Source organism: Arachis hypogaea, chromosome 20 (genome assembly GCF_003086295.3).
Source record: "Arachis hypogaea cultivar Tifrunner chromosome 20, arahy.Tifrunner.gnm2.J5K5, whole genome shotgun sequence".
NCBI lineage: Eukaryota > Viridiplantae > Streptophyta > Magnoliopsida > Fabales > Fabaceae > Arachis > Arachis hypogaea.
In genome coordinates, this window is record NC_092055.1 from 103,995,723 (window position 1) to 104,015,500 (window position 19,778).

Below are 19,778 nucleotides of genomic sequence, written 5' to 3' on the forward strand. Positions count from 1 at the left end.
CCTTCCTACTCCTTTCCATGGCAAGCTTTCTGTAAGGGCATCACCGTTGTCAATGGCTACATCCCATCCTCTCTGTGAAAAAGGTCCAAATGCTCTGTCACGGCATGGCTAATCATCTGGAGGTTCTCGATCATACTGGAATAGGATTCAGCCTCCTATTGCGTCTGTTACTACGCCCAGCACTCACGAGTTTGAAGTTCGTCACAGCCATCCCTTTCCAGATCCTACTCGGAATACCACAGACAAGGTTTAGACTTTTCGGATCTCAGGAATGGCCATCCATGGGTTTTAACTTATACCACGAGGATTCTAATATCTTGGACTCGGTCCCCTGTATTAGATATCCAAGAGATATTCATTCTAGCTTGTTTGCATGTAGAACGGAAGTGTTTGTCAGGCACGCGTTCATAAGTGAGAATGATGATGAGCGTCACATAATCATCACATTCATCATGTTCTTGGGTGCGAATGGATATCTTAGAAGCGGAATAAGTTGAATTGAATAGAAAAACAGTAGTACTTTGCATTAAATTATGAGGAACAGCAGAGCTCTACACCTTAATCTATGGAGTGCAGAAACTCTACCATTGAAAATACATAAGTGATGAAGGTCCAGGCATGGCCGAATGGCCAGCCCCCAAACGTGATCAATATGATCCAAAGTTGAACTAAAAATCATAAGATGTTTAATACAATAGTAAAAAGTCCTATTTATACTAAACTAGCTACTAGGGTTTACAAAAGTAAGTAATTGATGCATAAATCCACTTTCGGGGCCCACTTGGTGTGTGCTTGGGCTGAGCTTGAAGTTTACACGTGAGGCTTCTTTTGGAGTTGAATGTCAAGTTGTAACGTGTTTTTGGCGTTCAACTCTGGTTCGTGACGTGTTTCTGGCGTTTAACTCCAGACTGCAGCGTAGAACTGGCGTTCAACACCCTTTTGCGTCATCTAAACTCGGCCAAAGTATGGACTATTAAATATTGCTGGAAAGCCCTGGATGTCTACTTTCCAACGCAATTAGAATCGCGCCATTTTGAGTTTTGTAGCTCCAGAAAATTCACTTTGAGTGCAGGGAGGTCAGAATCCAACAGCATCAGTAGTCCTTCTTCTACCTCTGAATCTAATTTTTGCTCAAGTCCCTCAATTTCAGCCAGAAAATACCTGAAATTACAGAAAAACACACAAACTCATAGTAAAGTCCAGAAATGTGAATTTAACATAAAAACTAATAAAAACATCCCTAAAAGTAACTAGATCCTACTAAAAACATACTAAAAACAATGCCAAAAAGCGTATAAATTATCCGCTCATCACAACACCAAACTTAAATTGTTGCTTGTCCCCAAGCAACTGAAAATCAAATAGGATAAAAAGAAGAGAATATACTATAAATTCCAAACTGTCAATGAAACATAGCTCCAATCAGATGAGCGGAACTTGTAGCTTTTTGCCTCTTGAATAGTTTTGGCATCTCACTTTATCCATTGAGGTTCAGAATGATTGGCATCTATAGGAACTTAGAATTCAGATAGTGTTATTGATTCTCCTAGTTCAGTATGTTAATTCTTGAACACAGCTACTTTATGAGTCTTGGCCGTGGCCCTAAGCACTTTGTTTTCCAGTATTACCACCGGATACATAAATGCCACAGACACATAATTGGGTGAACCTTTTCAGATTGTGACTCAACTTTGCTAAAGTCCCCAATTAGAGGTGTCCAGGGTTCTTAAGCACACTCTGTTTTTGCTTTGGACCTTGACTTTAACCGCTCAGTCTCAAGTTTTCACTTGACACATTCACACCACAAGCACATGGTTAGAGACAGCTTGGTTTAGCCGCTTAGGCCAGGATTTTATTCCTTTAGGCCCTCCTATCCACTGATACTCAAAGCCTTGGGATCTTTTTTATTTACCCTTGCCTTTTGGTTTTAAGGGCTATTGGCTTTTTGCTTGCTTTTTCTTTATTTTTTTTCGCATTTTTTTCTTTTTTTTTTCTACAAGCTTTTGTATTCACTGCTTTTTCTTGCTTCAAGAATCATTTTTATGATTTTTCAGATTATCAAATAACATGTCTCCTTGTCATCATTCTTTCAAGAGCCAACATATTTAACATTCTAAAACACCAACTTCAAAAGACATATGCACTGTTCAAGCATTCATTCAGAAAACAAAAAGTGTTGTCTCCACATCAATATAATTAAACTAAGTTCAAGGATAAATTTGAAACTCATGTAGTTCTTGTTCTTTTGTAATTAAAACATTTTTTATTTAAGAAAGGTGATGGATTCATATTCATGACTTTAAGGCATAGACACTTAGACACTAATGATCATGTAATAAGACACAAACATAGATAAACATTTAACATATTAAAACGAAAAACAGAGAATTTAAGAACAAGGAATAAGTCCACCTTAGTGATGGTGGCGTTTCCTTCTTGAGGAACCAATGATGTCCTTGAGCTCTTCTATGTCTCTTCCTTGTTTTTGTTGCTCCTCCTTCATTTCTTTTTGATCTTTTCTAATTTCATGAAGGATGATGGAGTGCTCTTGATGTTCCACCCTTAATTGTCCCCAATAATTGTGTGGAAGAAAATGTATCCCCTGAGGTATCTCAGGGATCTTTTGATTTGCAGTCAAATGTTCTACCACTGAGCTATAGACCCTTGATGGAAGCTTTTGTCTTTCCTTTCCTCTTTCTAGAGGTTTCTCCGGCCTTAGGTGCCATCAATGGTTATGGAAAAACAAAAAAGTAATGCTTTTTCCACACCAAACTTAGAATGTTTGCTCGTCCTCGAGCAAAAGAAGAAAGGAATAGAAGAAGAAGAAGATGTGGAAGAATCTAGGATTATGAGGAGGGAAGGTGGGGATCCTGTGGGTTCCACAGATCCTGAGATGATCCTGTGAGGTCCACAGATCTTGAGGTGTCAAGGATTTACATCCCTGCACCAATTAGGCATGTAAAATGCCTTTGCATGCAATTCTGGCGTTTAAACGCCGAACTGATGCTTGTCCTGGGCGTTCAACGCCCAGATGCAGCATGTTTCTGGCGTTGAATGCCAGTTTTATGCTTGTTTCTGGCGTTCAACGCCAGATCCATGCTCTGTTCTGGCGTTGAACGCTAGCCAGATGCTCCTTACTGGCGTTTAAACGCCAGTAAGTCCTTCCTCCAGGGTGTGATTTTTCTTCTGCTATTTTTTGATTCTGTTTTTAATTTTTTGATTTATTTTGTGACTCCACATGATCATGAACCTAATAAAACATGAAATAACAATAAAAATAAAAAATAAAATTAGATAAATAAAAATTGGGTTGCCTCCCAACAAGCGCTTCTTTAATGTCAATAGCTTGACAGTGGGCTCTCATGGAGCCACACAGGTGATCAGGTCAATTTTATAGACTCCCAATACCAAACTTAGAATTTGGATATGGGAGTTCAACACCACACTTAGAGTTTGGTTGTGGCCTCCTAACACCAAACTTAGAGTTTGATTGTGGGGCTCTGTATGACTCTGTTTTGAGAGAAGCTTACTGTGCCTCTTTTTCATGTTTACAGAAGGATGACCTTGAGTTTTAAACACAAGGGAGTCCTCATTCAATTGAAGGACTAGTTCACCTCTGTTAACATCAATCACAGCTCTTGCTGTGGCTAGGAAGGGTCTTCCAAGGATGATGGATTCATCCTCATCCTTCCAGTATCCAGGATTATGAAATCAGCAGGGATGTAAAGACCTTCAACCTTTACTAATATGTCTTCTACTTGTCCATAAGCCTGTTTTCTGGAATTGTCTGCCATCTCTAATGAGATTTTAGCAGCTTATATTTCAAAGATTCCCAGTTTCTCCATTACAGAGAGTGGCATGAGGTTTATTCCTGACCCAAGGTCACATAGGGCCTTCTCAAAGGTCATGGTGCCTATGGTGCAAGGTATTAGGAACTTTCCAGGATCCTGTTTCTTCTGAGGTAATCTCAGTTGATCCAATGCATTTAGTTCATTGGTAAACAGGGGAGGTTCATCTCCCCAAGTCTCATTACCAAATAAATTGGCATTCAGCTTCATGATTGCACCAAGGAACTTGGCAACTTGCTCTTCAGTAACATCCCCATTTTCTTCAAAGGAGGAATACTCATCAGAGCTCATGAAGGGCGTAAGGAGGTTTAATGGAATCTTTATGGTCTCTAGATGAGCCTCAGAGTCCTTTGGTTCCTCAAAGGGGAACTCCTTGTTGATCACTGGACGTCCCAGGAGGTCTTCCTCCTTGGGATACACGTCCTCCCCTTCCTCCTTGGATTCGGCCATGATGGTTATATCAATGGCCTTGCACTCTCCTTTTAGATTTTCTTCTGTATTGCTTGAGAGAGCATTAGGAGGGGTTTCAGTGATCTTCTTACTCAGCTGGCCCACTTGTGCCTCCAAATTTCTAATGGAGGACCTTGTTTCATTCATGAAACTCAGAGTGGCCTTAGATAGATCAGAGACTAAGTTTGCTAAATTAGAGGTATTTTGTTCAGAGTTCTCTGTTGCTGAGTGGATGATGGAAAAGGCTTGCTATTGCTAAACCTGTTTCTTCCACCATTATTAAAGCCTTGTTGAGGCTTTTGTTGATCCTTCCATGAGAGATTTGGATAATTTCTCCATGAGGGATTATAGGTGTTTCCATATGGTTCACCCATGTAATTCACCTATGCTATTGTAGGGTTCTCAGGATCATAAGCTTCTTCTTCAGAAGATGCCTCTTGAGTACTGTTGGATGCAGCTTGCATTCCATTCAGACTTTGAGAAATCATATTAACTTGCTGAGTCAATATTTTATTCTGGGCCAATATGGAATTCAGAGTATCAATTTCAAGAACTCCCTTCTTCTGAGGCGTCCCATTACTCACAGAATTCCTCTCAGAAGTGTACATAAACTGGTTTGTTAGCAACCATGTCAATGAGTTTTTGAGCTTCTGCAGGCGTTTTCTTTAGGTGAATGGATCCACCTACAGAAGTATCCAATGACATCTTAGCTAATTCAGACAGACAATCATAGAATATATCCAGGATGGTCCATTCTGAAAGCATGTCAGAAGGACACTTTTTGGTCAGTTCCTTGTATCTCTCCCAAGCTTCATAGAGGGATTCACCTTCTTTCTGTCTGAAGGTTTGAACATCCACTCTAAGCTTACCCAGCTTTTGAGGAGGAAAGAACTTGGCTAAGAAAGCCTTGACCAGCTTATCCCAAGAGTTCAGGCTATCCTTAGGTTGAGAGTCCAACCATATTCTAGCTCTGTCTCTTACAGCAAATGGGAAAAGCATGAGCCTGTAGACTTCAGGATCTACTCCATTAGTCTTAACAGTGTCACATATCTGCAAGAATTCAGTTAAGAACTAAAAGGGATCTTCAGATGGAAGTCCATGAAACTTGCAGTTTTGTTGCATCAAAGAAACTAATTGAGGTTTAAGCTCAAAATTGTTTGCTCCAATGGTAGGGATGGAGATGCTTCTTCCATGTAAATTGGAATTAGGTGCAGTAAAGTCACAAAGCATCCTCCTTGCATTATTATTATTTTCGGCTGCCATCTCCTCTTCCTGTTCGAAAATTCCTGTAAGGTTGTCTCTGGATTGTTGTATTTTAGCTTCTCTTAGTTTCCTCTTCAGAGTCCTTTCAGGTTCAGGATCTGCTTCAACAAGAATGTTCTTGTCCTTGCTCCTGCTCATATGACAAAGAAGGGAATAACAAAGAAAATATGGAATCCTCTATGTCACAGTATAGAGATTCCTTTGTGTGAGTAGAAGAAGAAAAGAATGTAATGTAAGGAAAGAGAAGGGAGGAGAATCCAAATACAAGGGTGAAGGGAGCATAGATATGAGATGAAGAGAAGTGTTAGTAAGTAATAAATAAATAGAAGGAGATGGGAGAGAGGGAATTTTGAAAAATAAATTTGAAAAAGAGTTAATGATTTTCGAAAATTAAGATAAAATTAAAATTAAAATAAAAATAAAAAATTGAAACAATTAATTAATTAAAAAGAGTTTTTGAAAAAGAGGGAGGTATTTTCGAAAATTAGAGAGGGATAGTTAGTTAGGTAGTTTTGAAAAAGATAAGAAACAAAAAAAAAGTCAATTAGTTGGTTGAAAAAGATTTGAAATTCAATTTTGAAAAGATAAGAAGATAAGAAGTTAGAAAAGATATTTGAAAAAGATAGGATAAAAAGATATTTTTGAAAAGGTATGATTGAAATTAGTTTTGAAAAAGATTTGATTTTTAAAATCACAATTAATGACTTGATTCACAAGAAATCACAAGATATGATTCTAGAACTTAAAGTTTGAATCTTTCTTAACAAGTAAGTAACAAACTTGAAATTTTTGAATTAAAACATTAATTGTTGATGATATTTTCGAAAATATGATATAAAATTAAAAAAAAGATTTTTGAAAAATATTTTTAAAATTTTCGAAAATAAAATAAAAAAATGAAAAAGATTTGATTTTTGAAAAAGATTTTGAAAAAGATAAGGTTTTTAAATTGAAAATTTGATTTGACTCATAAGAAACAACTAAATTTTAAAAAGTTTTGAAAAAGTCAACTCAAATTTTCAAAAATTTATGAGTGAAAAAGGGAAAGATATTTTTTTATTTTTGAATTTTTAATGAAGAAAGAGAAAAACATGAAAAAGACTCAATGCATGAGAATTTTTAGATCAAAACAATGAATGCATGCAAGAACACTATGAATGTCAAGATGAACACCAAGAACACTTTGAAGATTATGATGAACATCAAGAACATATTTTTGAAAATTTTTCTATGCAAAGAAAACATGCAAGACACCAAACTTAGAAATCTTTAATGTTTGGACTCTGACAAACGAAAAATGCATATGAAAAACAACAAAAGATACAAAACAAGAAAACATCAAGATCAAACAAGAAGACTTACCAAGAACAACTTGAAGATCATGAAGAACACTATGAATGCATGAATTTTTCGAAAATTTTATGCAAACTTTAAAACATGCGATTGACACCAAACTTAAAATTGACTCAAGACTCAAACAAGAAACATGAAATATTTTTTTATTTTTATGATTTTCTAATTTTTTTGGTATTTTTCGAAAATTATTGAAAAAGAAAAATAAGGATTCCAAAATTTTTAATATGAATTCCAGGAATCTTGTCCTCTTAGTCTAAAGCTTCAGTCCAGGAATTAGACATGGCTCACTAGCCAGCCAAGCTTTCAATGAAAGCTCCGGTCCAAAACACTAGACATAGCCAATGGCCAGCCAAGCTTCAGCATGTAAATCAGACATTCATCAGCTAAGTCATCAAATTAACTTGCCTCTATGCTGATGGTTTGGAAGCCTCAGTCCAAAAGAATTTAGACATGGCTTTACAGCCAGCCAGGCTTCAACATGCTTCATGAAACACTAGAATTCATTCTTAAAAATTCTGAAGAGAAATATAATTTTTTTTGAAAATATTTTTTTTTGAAAATATTTTTTTTGAAAAGAAAACGAAAAGAAAGTTACCTAATCTGAGCAACAAGATGAACCGTCAGTTGTCCAAACTCGAACAATCCCCGGCAGCGGCGCCAAAAACTTGGTATGCGAAATTGTTACTCTGAGGTTGTAAAATTTGTTGTTCGTTCTCTCCCTGGCAATGGCGCCAATAACTGGTGCACAATACCATGGTCCAAACATAACTTCACAACTTCGCACAACTAACCAGCAAGTGCACTGGGTCGTCCAAGTAATAAAACCTTACGTGAGTAAGGGTCGATCCCATGGAGATTGTTGGTATGAAGCAGGCTATGGTCATCTTGTAAATCTCAGTCAGGCGGATATCAAATGGTTATGGAGTTTTCGAATAATAATAATAAATAAATAGAAAATAAAGATAGAAATACTTATGTAATTCATTGGTGAGAATTTCAGATAAGTGTATAGAGATGCTTTCGTTCCTCTGAACCTCTGCTTTCCTGCTGTCTTCATCCAATCCTTCCTACTCCTTTCCATGGCAAGCTTTCTGTAAGGGCATCACCGTTGTCAATGGCTACATCCCATCCTCTCTGTGGAAAAGGTCCAAATGCTCTGTCACGGCATGGCTAATCATCTGGAGGTTCTCGATCATACTGGAATAGGATTCACCCTCCTTTTGCGTCTGTCACTACGCCCAGCACTCACGAGTTTGAAGTTCGTCACAGCCATCCCTTTCCAGATCCTACTCGGAATACCACAGACAAGGTTTAGACTTTCCGGATCTCAGGAATGGCCATCCATGGGTTCTAACTTATACCACGAGGATTCTAATATCTCGGACTCGGTCCCCTGTATTAGATATCCAAGAGATATTCATTCTAGCTTGTTTGCATGTAGAACGGAAGTGTTTGTCAGGCACGCGTTCATAAGTGAGAATGATGATGAGCGTCACATAATCATCATATTCATCATGTTCTTGGGTACGAATGGATATCTTAGAAGTGGAATAATTTGAATTGAATAGAAAAACAGTAGTACTTTGCATTAAATTATGAGGAACAGCAGAGCTCTACACCTTAATCTATGGAGTGCAGAAACTCTACCGTTGAAAATACATAAGTGATGAAGGTCCAGGCATGGCCGAATGGCCAGCCCCCAAACATGATCAATATGATCCAAAGGTGAACTAAAAATCATAAGATGTTTAATACAATAGTAAAAAGTCCTATTTATACTAAACTAGCTACTAGGGTTTACAGAAGTAAGTAATTGATGCATAAATCCACTTCCGGGGCCCACTTGGTGTGTGCTTGGGCTGAGCTTGAAGTTTACACGTGCAGAGGCTTCTTTTGGAGTTGAACGCCAAGTTGTAACGTGTTTTTGGCGTTCAACTCTGGTTCGTGACGTGTTTCTGGCGTTTAACTCCAGACTGCAGCATAGAACTGGCGTTCAACGCCCTTTTGCGTCATCTAAACTCAGCCAATGTATGGACTATTATATATTGCTGGAAAGCCCTGGATGTCTCATTTCCAACGCAATTGGAAGCGCGCCATTTTGAGTTCTGTAGCTCCAAAAAATCCACTTTGAGTGCAGGGAGGTCAGAATCCAACAGCATCAGCAGTCCTTCTTCTACCTCTGAATCTGATTTTTTCTCAAGTCCCTCAATTTCAGCCAGAAAATACCTGAAATTATAAAAAAAACACAAACTCATAGTAAAGTCCAGAAATGTGAATTTAACATAAAAACTAATAAAAACATCCCTAAAAGTAACTAGATCCTACTAAAAATATACTAAAAACAATGCCAAAAAGCGTATAAATTATCCGCTCATCACTTACTTAACAGAATTGAACCGTCGAGCTAGTGACGTTAAAGAAGCACTTGTTAAGAGGCAACCCAATCTTTAGTATCCCTGCATTGTTTTCTTGTTTTAGTATGTTATTATTTGTTAAGGTTTCTTTACTTTTATTTCTCTTTGAGTCATGCTCGTTGATTAAAATAGAAATATGGAGGCTTGGAATTGAAAGCGAAGTTGTTTGCAGCCAACGGACCTCACTGGCAACCTGGCATTTGGCGCAAGTGAGGTGGGGTTTAGTGCCAAGTTGGAGGCTCAAGAGGGAAGTGCATCCTGGAAGCTCGACGTTTGGCGCCAGCATAGTGACATTTAGCGCTAGGGATACGTCACTTGGGGATTTTGCCACTATCACCTTGGTGTTTGGCGCCGGCCCTTGGCGTTTGGCGCCAAGGTGTGCGAAAAAAAGGGATCGAGCTGGCATTCAGTGCCAGCTACCCAGCGTTTAACACCGATATACATGAAGTAAGTTTGGTGTCATTCGAGGAGGGTGGCGCTAAACGCCACGGACTCGGCATTTAGCGCTGGCAACGCGGAAGCCAACCCTCACCTTTTTTTATTCAAATTTTGAAACTAAATCCCTTGATTCTCTCTTCAACTCCACTTGATTCTCTTCACTATTTCCTCCTCTGACAGCGCTCCCCTCCCATCCAATCAAGCATTAGTCCCTTCCCCCAATTCCCTTCCCCACATTCCCGTAACTCCCCCTTCGTGTACCCCCTTTCCACCAACCCCCAATTCCCTCTTTCCTTACCCTATATATATACCCTTCTCACCCAATTCCCTACCCTCACTCCACATTCCCTTCTCCTTCATTCTTTTCCCCTTTCCCTGCCACACACATTCCCTTCTTCACCAAACGCCACTACACACCCCTACGCTCTCTATTAATTTTTTTCTTTTCCTTTTACTTGGCTCCCACCACCCAGCCCTCTCCTCCCCTAGTGCCCCCCTATTTTTTCTGTTCTTCTTCTATTTCCTCTATTTTCTTTTTGCTTGGGAATAAGAATATCCTCAAATTTGGTGTTGTCGAGCTAGCTCTTCAGTTTTCATTATCAATGGCACCCAAGGAAAGTAAATCGTCAAAAAAGAGAAAGGATAAGGAACCGATGACTGGCTCCTTTAATGAAAGTAAGTTCAGCTCCAAGTTACATATGGAGCACTTCTTTGAGCTCACATAAAAAAAGAAGGTGATTTTGGAGGTTAAGTTTAATCTCAAGCCGGATCAATATCTGAAAATCTGGCACCAAATTAAGAAAAGAGGCTGGGGTGTGCTTTGCAATCCGCACACCGAGGTCGGACAATTGAAGGTCCAAGAGTTTTATGGTAATATTTGGATCACATATAGAGATGTTCAAGCGGTGAACACCAAGGAGGATTACCCTAACCTTTGTGAGAGGAAGAATGTTAGACTTTAGCCCAAGGAGCGTCAGGGAGATCTTCCAACTGCCACCTCCCAACTTTCGCCTATACAACTACAATGAGAGGATGAGCAGGGATAAAAGGTATGATCAAGTGCTTGCAGATATTTTCCTCCCTAGTGCACAGTGGGGAATGGGTGTGGATGGCCATCAGAGTTAATTGGGGCAGAGTGACCTCAAGCTAGTGGCGAGAGAGTAGTTGGAGTTCATCCAACGATCCATTATTCCCACAAGCAACCGCTCTGAGTGCACTATTGACAGAGCCGTCATGATCCACTGCACCATGATAGGGCATGAGGTAGATATGGTTGAGATCATTCCCCAATAATTATACAACATTGCCTCTAACCCTTCCTCTCATGCCAAGTTGACCATCCCTCATCTCATTCACCGCCTTTGTGAAGCCGTAAGGGAGAACTTGGAGAATGACTTCTCTATTCCTATTGAGAGGCTTATCTCTAAGAAGACAATGGAATATTCAAGAAAATATGCAAGGATTCAAAGAGGAGGCCAAGTCCAAGAAGAAGTGCAGCAAGCTCCTCCACCACAAAAAGAGCAACCCTTCATGCCTCAAGAACACTATTTTCCACCACAAGAGTATTGGCAACAATTAATTGCGTCTCTTGAGTAAATGAGGGTGAACCAAGATAATATATAATATATAGGTATATATACTATATATATAAATATATAATATAATGAATATTATATTCAAAAATCTTATATTCAAATTGAAAAATTGAATATTGTATTAATTGATATCTTACTATATTTATCTTACTAAATAATCTTATTTATATATTACTATATTTAATATTTAGTTTAGAATATTTAATGCATATTTCATTTAAATGTATATTTAATGAGGAGGGATTCGAACCCCTGACATCGTAGTTCGTAGCCACATGCTGTAATCCAACTATATAACTAATTACTTCTTGAAAATTCTAAAAGTATTATTCAATTTTTTTATATGATACTGGGATTGATATTAAGAATGCCACAATGTCTTCCTCAACTAGATTGTGACTGAGCTAGAACACCAGCGTCTTGAACTTCTCCAAGTGAGACAAGAGATAGAGAGGCTGAGAAATACACATAGAGCACAACCTAATGAGGGGGATGACCATGATGAATATTAAGGTGGTTGAGTTCTTTTCATGCTTGCCTTTTGTTTCTCTTCCTTTATGATTATGATCATGTTTTCTGTTTATTTTGGTTTATTTGCATGATTTCTATTTTTTCATTTTTCTTCAGTTTTTAGTTAGTTTTTATTTTAATGATGTCTCATGTAATATCTTCAAGTGGTATTCAAAAAAAAAGAGAGAAAAGTAGTGTTAATACATTAGAAGTTGAGTTTATTCTACAAAAGTCTTGTCATATTACATGTGGTGGTGTATATACTTCTGATTAAGATGTCCATAGAAGAGAATGATGTGAATGACCTTGCAAAAAGGGGAATGTCAATTCTTGATGAACAAGGACCTAGAGAAGTGTTATGAGATTAGTGCACAAATTCTCACACCTTCGTACAGTTGTACCAGCAAGTGCACTGGGTCGTCCAAGTAATGCCTGAGCGAGTTAGGGTCAATCCCACGAGGATTGTGGTTTGAAGCAAGCTATGGTTATCTTGCAGGTCTTAGTCAGACGAAATCAAGAAGTCATTGGTTTGAAGTTGGTTAAAGGCTTAAGAAGAATATTGTATAAATTACTTTTTATATTTGAATGGAATCAATAATAGGAATATGGTTAAGGATTGGAGTTGCTTTGTCTTTCTGAATTAACTCTGGTAGTACTGTCTCCTTTGCTTGTGAATGATTTCTTTTATGGTAGGCTGTATGTGATCAACGCCATTGGCCATGGTAATCAATCTCCTCTGCTTCAGATCAAACTCCGTATGGCCACGGTCATCCAATCTGAACGAGGGTGAAGCTCTAGTAGTTCATTCTCTTGGCGATCCTACTCAAAATGCCACAGACAAGATCGAATCTTCTGGATCAGAGAATGCTGCTCCTTTGGGTTCTAGCCTCTACCACAGAGACCCTAATCTCTCCCAGAAATTGGCTGAACTGGTGTCTCGAGAAGTTCCCAACGAAGTCGTGGATTAGCCGTCTGAGAGATGTATAATTGGTGCACAAAATCACAATCACACTTTTGCAATTCCGCACAACTAACCAGCAAGTGCACTGGGTCGTCCAAGTAATACCTTACGTGAGTAAGGGTCGATCCCACGAAGATTGTCGGCTTGAAGCAAGCTATGGTTATCTTGTAACTCTTAGTCAGGATATCAATAATAATTCTCAGTTTTAATTAGAATGAGTAAAAGAACATGGATTAAATAATACTTGTTATGCAGTAATGGAGAACAGGTTGAGATTTTGGAGATGCTCTGTCTTCTGAATCTCTGCTTTTCTACTGTCTTCTTCTTCACGCATGCAAGGCTCCTTCCATGGCAAGCTGTATGTTGGTGGATCACCGTTGTCAATGGCTACCATCTATCCTCTCAGTGAAAATGGTCCAGCTACGAGTTTCGTAGGGCTAATCATCTGTGAGTTCTCACTAGCGTTGGAATAAGATCCATTGATCCTTTTGCACACTGTCACTGCGCCCAACATTTGTGAGTTTGAAACTCGTCACAGTCATCCCTTCCCGGATCCTACTCGGAATACCACAGACAAGGTTTAGACTTTCTGGATCTCAAGAATGCTGCCAATTGATTCTAGCTTATACCACGAAGACTCTGATCTCACAGATTTGAATACTCTGTTGTTAGGAGATGCAATCAAACTCGTGAACCAGGAACCAAAGAGATACACACTCAATCTAAGGTAGAACGGAAGTGGTTGTCAGGCACGCGTTCATGGTTTGAGAATGGTGATGAGTGTCATGGATCATCACATTCATCATGTTGAAGTTCGAGTGAATATCTTAGAATAGAAACAAGCGTGATTGAATGGAAAACAATAGTAATTGCATTAATTCATCGAGACACAGCAGAGCTCCTCACCCTCAACCATGGGGTTTAGAGACTCATGCCGTAGAAAATACAAGTTCTGATGTAAAAATATCCTGAGGTACAAAATGAATCTCTAAAAGTAGTTTTTATAATGAACCAGTGACCTAGGTTTGCAGAAAATGAGTAAGCTAAGATAGATAGTGCAGAAATCCACTTCTGGGGCCCACTTGGTGTGTGTTTGGGCTGAGCATTGAAGCTTTCATATGTAGAGACTTTTCTTGGAGTTAAACGCCAGATCTGGTGCCAGTTTGGGCGTTTAACTCCAGCTTTTATGCCATTTCTGGCATTTAACGCCAGAATAGGGTAGAAAACTGGCGTTTAAATGCCAGTTTGCGTTATCAAAACTCGGGAAAAATATGGACTATTATATATTGCCGGAAATCCCAGGATGTCTACTTTCCAATGCAATTGAGAGCGCACCAATTAAACTTTTGTAGCTTGAGAAAATCCATTTCGAGTGCAGGAGGGTCAGAATCCAACAGCATCTGCAGTCCTTTTTCAGCCTCTGAATCAGATTTTTGCTCAGGTCCATCAATTTCAGCCAGAAAATACCTAAAATCACAGAAAAATATACAAACTCATAGTAAAGTCCAGAAATATGAATTTTGCATAAAAACTAATAAAAAATATACTAAAAACTAACTAAACCATACTAAAAACTATGTAAAAATAGTGCCAAAAAGCGTATAAATTATCCGCTCATCAATAATCAAGCTAGCGGTTCGCACTTTTCAGTCACGTATTCACACGGACCCAAGTAGACACGGGTGATTGTCAGGAACGTGATCTTAGTATGATGAATAGAGCTGATTGTCACTGATCATCCTATTCACCATGTTAAAGAACGAGTATACATCTTAGAATTAAATCAAACACGGATCGAAGAGAAACAGTAATACTTTTATTAATTCATAGGACTTAGCAAGGCTCCTTCCCTCAACCTAGGAGGTTTAGAAACTCATAATGAAAGAAAATACAATATGGTAAATGAAAATATGGTGTGCGTCTTAGATCCTCCGAATAACATAAATCTAATCCCTTAAATACTAAACAAATAACTAGTAAGGATAAAACGGTCTTTTTAGTGCTAAAGTCCACTTCCGGAGCCCACTTGGTGAGTGTTTGGGCTGAGCTTTTATGAGATCCATGTACTATGAGGCTTCTAGGGCATTGAAAGCTGGCTAGGGGGTCCTCTTTGGGCGTTTGGATGTTGGTCTCTTCTCCTTGGGCGCTGGACGCGTGAAAGGGGGCAGGAGGCTGGCGTTGAACGCCAATTTTGGGCCTTTTAATCTGAAGCAAGGTATAGACTATTAAACAAAACATATAAACTTAATAAAAATTGTACAAAAATACACAAACTCATAGTAGAATCCAAAAATGTGAATTTTACACTAAAACCTATAAAAACTTAATAAAAATTAAACAAAACATACTAAAAACTATATGAAAATGATGCCAAAAAGCGTATAAAATATCCGCTCATCACAACACCAAACTTAAACTATTGCTTGTCCCCAAGCAACTAAAAACACAGTAGGATAAAAAGGAAAGTAAGATACAATAAATCTCAGAGTTTCCAATGAAGCTCAGTTTCAATCAGATGAGCGGGACTTAGTAGCTTTTTGCTTCTGAATAGTTTTGGCATCTTACTATCCATTGAAACTCTGAAATGTTGGTCTCGTTAGGAACTTAGAATCCATATGATATTATTGACTCTTCTAGTTCAGCTCTTTTTTATTCTTGAACACAGCTTTTAGAGTCTTGGCCGTGACCCTAAGCACTTTGTTTTCCTGTTACCACCGGATACATAAATGCCACGGACACTTTAACTAGGTGAACCTTTTCAGATTGTGATTTAGCTTTGCTAGAATCCCCAGATAGAGATGTCCAGAGTTCTTAAGCATACTCTTTTTGCTTTGGATCACGACTTTAACCGCTCAGTCTCAAACTTTTCACTTGACACCTTCACGCCACAAGCACATGGTTAGGAACAGCTTGGTTGAGCCGCTTAGGCCAAGATTTTATTCCCTTAGGCCCTCCTATCCGCTATTGCTCAAAGCCTTGGATCCTTTTACCCTTGCCTTTTGGTTTAAAGGGTCACTGGATTTTTCAATCTGCCCTCCTTTTCCTGTATTTTTGGACAGTCATGGATTTTTCTCTTTTTTTTTTCGCATGCATTAATTTTTTTTCTTTTGTAACATGCTTTTTCTTTTTCTTTTGCTGCTTTTTCTTGCCTCAAGAATCAATTTATTCAGATTTTTCAGATTACCCATAATACTTTACTTTCATAATCATTCTTTCAAGAGCCAACATTCTAAAATTTCAACTTCAAATATGCACTGTTTATTCATACATTCAGAAAATAAAAGCAATGCCACCACATCAAAATAATTGAACTATTATTATTTTAAACTTGAAATTCATGTATCTCTCAATTCTTTTTAAATAAAATTTTTCTTTTAAGCAAGGTGAGAGATATATGGAATAGTTTACATCTTTATGGCATAAATGCAAATGATCATGCAACAAGAGCAAGAGAACAGACAATACAACATAACAGAAAATAGAAAAATATTAAAAAGAAATGAAGTAAAAGAGAACGAATCCACCTTTAATGATGGCGATTAGTACTCCTCCTTGAGGATCCAATGTGATGCTTGATCTCTTCAATGTCATTCCTTTGCCTTTGTTGTTCTTCCTTCATATCCCTTTGTTCTTTCCTTATGGCTCTTTGATCTTCTCTTATTTCATTGAGGGTGGTGGAATGCTCTTGATGCTCCACCCTCAATTACTCCATGTTAGTGCTTAGTTCTCCAAGAGAAGTCTGCCATTGATCCTAATAGCTTTGAGGAGGAAAATACATCCCTTGAGACATCTCAGGGATCTCATGCTGAGGCGGCTGCACAGGCTCTTGTGCATGCTCTCTTATTTGCTCCATCCTTTTCTTAGTGATAGGTTTGTCCTCCCTAATGCAGATATCTCCTTCTATGACAATTTCAACCGAATTGCATAGATGACAGATGAGGTGTGGGAATGCCAACCTTGCATTGGTGGAAGGCTTCTTAGCTATCCTGTACAGTTCTTGAGGAATCACCTCATGTACTTCCACCTCACTTCTAATCATAATGCAATGGATCATGATGGCTCTGTCAACAATCACTTTTGACTGGTTGCTAGTGGGAATAATGGAACGTTGGATGAATTCCAACCATCCTCTAGCTATGGGCTTGAGGTCAGGCCTTCTTAGTTGAATGGGATTGCCTTGGGAATCCCTTTTCCACTGTGCTCCTTCTACACAGATGTCTAAGAGTACTTGATCCAATCTCTGATCAAAGTTGACTTTCCTAGTGTAAGAATGTGGGTCCCCTTGCATCAGAGGCAAGTTGTACGCCAATCTCACACTTTCCGGGCTGAAATCTAAGATTCTCCCTTGGACCATGATGCTTCAATTCCTTGGATTTGGGTTCACACTAGTGTCATGATTTTTAGTAACCCATGCATTAGCATAGAACTATTGCACCATTAAAATCCTAACATCTTGAATGGGATTGGTTAGGACTTCCCAACCTCTTCTCCAGATCTCTCTTCAGATTTTCGAATACTCATTCTTCTTGAGCTTGAAAGGGACCTCAGGGATCACTTTCTTCTTTGCCACTACTTCATAGAAGTGATTTTGGTGGGCTTTGGTGATGAATCTCTCCATCTCCCAAGATTCAGAGGAGGTGGCTACTGCTTTTTCTTTCCTCTTTCTAGAGTATTCTCCAACCATGGGTGCCATAAATGGTAATAGAAAGAAAAAAGCTAGGTTTTTCCAACACAAAACTTAAAACTTTGCTCATTCTTGAGCAAAAATAAGGAAAAGAGAAGAATGGAGTAGAAGAAGAAGAAAATAGAGAAAGATAGAGGGAGAGAGAAGGCTCGGCCAAGTAGGGTTTATGAGTGTATAGGAGAGGTGTGTGTATGAAGGGTTATGAATAGGGGTATTTATAGGAGTAGGGTAGGGTTAGGTTTCGGCCATGGGTTGGGTTTTGGGTGGAAAATTTGATTTTGAATTGGGTGGGGGTTGGTTGGAGTTATGACAGTTTCGGGTAAGTGATGTGGATGTGATTAGGCTAGGGTTAGGGAAGTGTGTATGGGGAAGTGTGAAAGTAAGTGGGGTAGGTGAAGATGCTGTGGAACCCACTGGTCCTGAGAGGCTAGGGAATTCAGATTCCCTGCCCTCTGCACTGGCGTTTGAACGCCCAGGGTCTGCTCTTTGGCTGGTATTCAACGCCAACAATGCTGCCCATTTGGGGCGTTGGACGCCCAGCTAGGGATCCCTGGCTAGCATTCAACTTTTAATAACACTCCATCCAGAGTGTTATATTTTCATTGCTGAACAATCTGTGTCTGTTCTAACTACTGCATATGATCATGACCCTAAAAATAACTGAAAGAAAAACAAAATGAAAGATAATAATAAAAATTAATTAAGGTTGGATTGCCTCCCAACAAGCTCTTCTTTAACATCATTAGCTTGACGATTAGCTCCTTACGGAGGTGAGTATGGGCTCAGATTTTCGCCCCTTACATTGAACTTTCTTCCTATCTTCTCATGAATGAGCTCCACATGCTCTAGAGACAGGATACGACTCACTGTATGTAGCATGACTGGTTTCTTGGTGAAGACAACTCTCATCCCAAGTGAGAGGCCTTCAGTTGGGACTTTCTTATCCCTCCAGCCTTTATATACTTTCTTCCCAGTACCTTTGTGCTTAGAGCTTGTTGATGGCTGCCCAACACCAAACTTAGAATTGATGTTTGGGGGTTAGACAAAGCTCTGCACAGAAAGAGAGGGTTAGAACACTAGGTGTTGCACAGTTATCTCTCTTTTAGAGGAAGAATTGGGGTGAGGCATCTTGAACAAGATGTGATCCTCCCCTAGATGTAGAGTTAGTTCTCCCCTAGCCACATTAATGATAGCATTGGCAGTGGCTAGGAAAGGTCTTCCAAGGATGACAGAGTCATCCTCATCCTCTCCAATATCCAAGACTATGAAGTTTGCAGGTATGTAGTAGCCTTTAACCTTTACCAAGGCATCCTCTACTAAGCAATATGGTTTCTTCATTGTCTTGTCTGCCATCTCTAATGAGATGTTTGTAGCTTGTACCTCAAGGATTCCTAGCTTTTCCATTACAGAGAGTGACATGAGGTTTATGCTTGACTCTAGGTCACATAAAGCCTTGTCAAAGGTCATGGTGCCTTTAGTGCAAGGGATCAGGAAGCGTCCATGATCTGGAAGCTTCTGAGGTAGCTTCTGCTAAACCAAAGTATGGAGTTCTTTGGAAAGCAGTGGAGGTTCTTCCTCTCAAGGCTTTGTACCAAATAGCTTGGCATTCATCTTCATAAGAGCTTTTAGGTACTGAGCAACTTGCTCCTCCCTAATGTCTTCATCCTCATCAGAGGATGAGTATTCATCAAAACTTATGTACTGCAGGAGGGCACGCAAGGGAACCTCTATGGTCTTTATATGAGCCTTGGCTTCCTTTGGTTTTGGGATAGGATTGTTTGAGTGGGAATTGAGCATTCAGAGGGTGTGCTTTTACTGGCGTTCAACGCCAGCTCTGTTAGCTCTTTGGGCATTGAACTCCCTTGCTGTGCACCCTTACTAGTGTTAAACGCCAGTTCCTCTATCCTTTTGGGCATTGAACCCCAGCAGGGGTATTTTTGTTGACGTTCAACGCCAGCTTCCTTGGCTGGTTGGGCGTTGAACGCTTAGAGGGGTTCCTCACTGGCGTTCAGCACCAAAATGCCTGTCTGTTAGGGCATTGAACGCCCAGTGAGGGGTAGTGAGGGGTTCCTCACTAGCGTTCAGCGCCAGAGTTCCTGCATATTTGGGCGTTGAACGCCCAGCCAGTACTCCCTGGCTGGCGTTCAACACTAGCTCTGTGCCAAGATGGGCGTTGAATGCCCAGTGAGGGCTTCCTCACTGGCGTTTAGCGCCAGACTTGCTGCCAGATTGGGCATTGAACGCCCAGTGATTTGTTCT

The 19,778-nt window shown here is 39.3% G+C and overlaps 1 non-coding gene across 1 annotated transcript; it reads left to right on the plus strand.

Annotated features, from left to right (window-relative positions):
* Window positions 1-5,057: 5,057 nt before the first annotated feature.
* On the plus strand, window positions 5,058-5,165 carry LOC112788448 (small nucleolar RNA R71). Its single transcript, XR_003195810.1, has one exon. It is a non-coding gene; the product is annotated as a small nucleolar RNA R71 (small nucleolar RNA).
* The last annotated feature ends 14,613 nt before the right edge of the window (window positions 5,166-19,778 follow it).